This window comes from Hordeum vulgare, chromosome 2H (assembly GCF_904849725.1).
Source record: "Hordeum vulgare subsp. vulgare chromosome 2H, MorexV3_pseudomolecules_assembly, whole genome shotgun sequence".
In the NCBI taxonomy this organism is placed as follows: domain Eukaryota; kingdom Viridiplantae; phylum Streptophyta; class Magnoliopsida; order Poales; family Poaceae; genus Hordeum; species Hordeum vulgare.
Window position 1 is genome coordinate 446,728,764 of NC_058519.1, and position 2,974 is coordinate 446,731,737.

Here is a 2,974-nt window from a genome sequence, read left to right on the forward strand (position 1 = left end):
ACAAAGAAAGATAGGGGCTTATAGTTTTGCCTCCCAACTGCTTACCTCAAGGGTAATGTCAACAACAATAATTCATGAATGCTTACCTCCAAGTTGACATATGAATATAGATATTTCCCAAGCATATGACGGTAGCCAAGATAAAGGCGAAATAGGGAATTGGTGAAGATCACCATGACTCTTTCAAGGTCAAAAAGTAAAGGTACAAGATTGGCCCTTCGCAGAGGGAAGCAGAGGTTGTCATGCGCTTTTGAGGTTTGGATGCGTGTCCTCTTAGTGCGGAGGAACGTCACTTTATATTGCCTCCTGTGATAAAGAAATTTATTATGCAGTCTGTCGCTTTTATGTCTTCCTCATCACAGGTTCGTACAAAGCTTATTTTCCACACACAAATAGATCATACATATTAGGGAGCAATTGTTATTGCTTGCACCGATGACAACTTACTTGAGGGATCTTATTCAATCCATAGGTAGGTATGGTGGACTCTCATGGCAAAACTGGGTTGAAGGTTTATGGATGCACAAGTAGTATCTCTACTTGGTGCGAGAGTTTTGGATAATATGAGGTGGAAGCAATCGTCACATGATAAGGGATCTCTAATCATATAACATTGTTCGGAACCAAGCCAACACAATTCATTATGTTGTCCTCCTTGTCCAACATCTACTTCTAGGCATGTAATAGTTCAGTGAGTGTTCACAATCATAGATGGTGTCAAAGATGATATATTTATATGTGAACCTCTCCTTCTTTATCACTTGCTATTAGTTGCAACAATGACCAAGGTCTACGTTTGTCTACCCTCAACAAGTTTCAATCAACATTATTTTTATATGTGAAGCCATCATTTCCCATAAGACCATTACATGATCTTTCATGCTTTTGTTCTTTTCTCACTCTTTTGTTCATGGCAAGAGGCAAAGCCCTTCAACTAAGACACTCCTTATTATATGGCTCACGAGCTGGAATACATCGGGGGTGACACAAAGCAAAACTCAAGATTAAACACTAAGACTTTTAAACTAGTAGAGAAAAATAAAACTGAAAAGGGACAAACTAAAACAAAGGTAAAGGCAAAACATGTGATGGTGATACGATACCGGGGCAACTCCCCCAAGCTTGGCACAAGCCAAGGGTATTGCCCATACCCATGCTCAGTTGTCTCCCTTTGGTGGTGATGGTGGTGGAGTTGTTGCAACCTTTGATTCCAAGAGGGCCATCAATCTTTGATTTATACCTAGGAGATCTTGATATGTTTCTCCAGCAAAACAACTTCACGAGTGAGATAAGTATTACGAGCACGAGTTGTTTCACAAAACCTCAAGAGTTCAATCAAGGATGGAGACAGTAGGTGGAGGTAGGGTTGGAGGAAATCCACTTCTTCAACTTCTTCCTTATTGAGCACAGATTGCACTTCATCCCATGCCTGATTCTTCTCCTTATCTTTGCCCTTGGTTTCTTTAGGTAGCCTTTCCTTAGCCTCCATGACCTCCATCCTTTTCAGATCAGCATGTACTTCTCCATAGACTTGAGGGAGATTAATCTCCCCCACAGATTCCTGTGACGACATCTTGCTCTAAATTTGCAGCAGAAAACAGGCTCGAAACAAAAACAGAGGAAATCTGCGTGATACGAGGCTCAGACATTTCGGGAGAATATATATTGATTTTTTCCAGACCAGAAGGAGTACTCCGCACGAACACGAGGTGACCACAAGCCCCTAGGAAAGGCGAGGGGGTGGGCCCGCGCCTGGCAGGCTTATTGCCTCCTCGCGCACTTTTCGGACAACATGCAGTTTTTCTATTTTTTTCAAATATTCCAAAACGGAGAAAAATTCCTAGTGGAAAAGTTTTGGAGTTTGTTTTCTTACGGAATCACATACCTCTTTGTTTTTGGAGTCTGAAACAGGCTAATAAATATCCCTTAGGTATTCTTCCGGAGTTATGGTATTGATGATATTGCTTTCAACATTTATGGGAGTACCTGAGATATAATGCTTGATTCTCTGCCCATTTACAACTCTCGGACAATTACCTTCCGTGTTGTTGATCTTGATAGCACCTGAACGATATACTTCCTCAACAATATAGGGACCTTCCCATTTAGAGAGAAGCTTGCCTGCAAAAAATCTTAAACGAGAATTATATAGCAAGACATAATCACCTACATTGAACTCACGCTTTTGTATCCTCTTATCATGCCACCTCTTAACCTTTTCTTTGAACAACTTGGCATTGTCATATGCCTGAGTTCTCCACTCATCAAGCGAGCTACTGTCAAATAACCTCTTCTCACCAGCAAGTTTGAAATCAAAGTTGAGCTCTTTGATTGCCCAATAAGCTTTATGCTCTAGCTCAAGAGGTAAATGACATGCTTTACCGTACACCATTTTGTACGGAGAAATGCCCATGGGATTCTTATAGGCAGTTCTATAAGCCATAGTGCATCATCGAGCTTCTTAGACCAATTCTTTCTAGACCTGTTGACAGTCTTTTGCAGAATTAGTTTAGTCTCTCTGTTGCTAAGCTCTACTTGAGCACTAGACTAAGGGTGATAGGGAGACACAATTCTATGGTTGACATCGTACCTAGCAAGCGTTTTACGGAAAGGACCATGAATGAAATGTGAACCACCGTCGGTCATTAGATATCTAGGGACTCCAAATCTAGGGAAGATAACTTCTTTAAGCATCCTAATAGATGTGTTGTGATCAGCACTACTAGTGGGGATAGCTTCTACCCACTTAGTGACTTAATCAACAACAACTAAGATGTGAGTATACCCGTTGGATTTTGGAAAAGGTCCCATATAATCAAAGCCCCAAACATCAAATGCTTCAATGACAAGTGAATAGTTCATAGGCATTTCCTGACGTTTACCGATATTACCTATTCTTTGACATTCGTCACAAGACAATACAAACTTACGGTCATCCTTGAAGAGAGTGGGCCAATAGAAACCAGATTGCAAT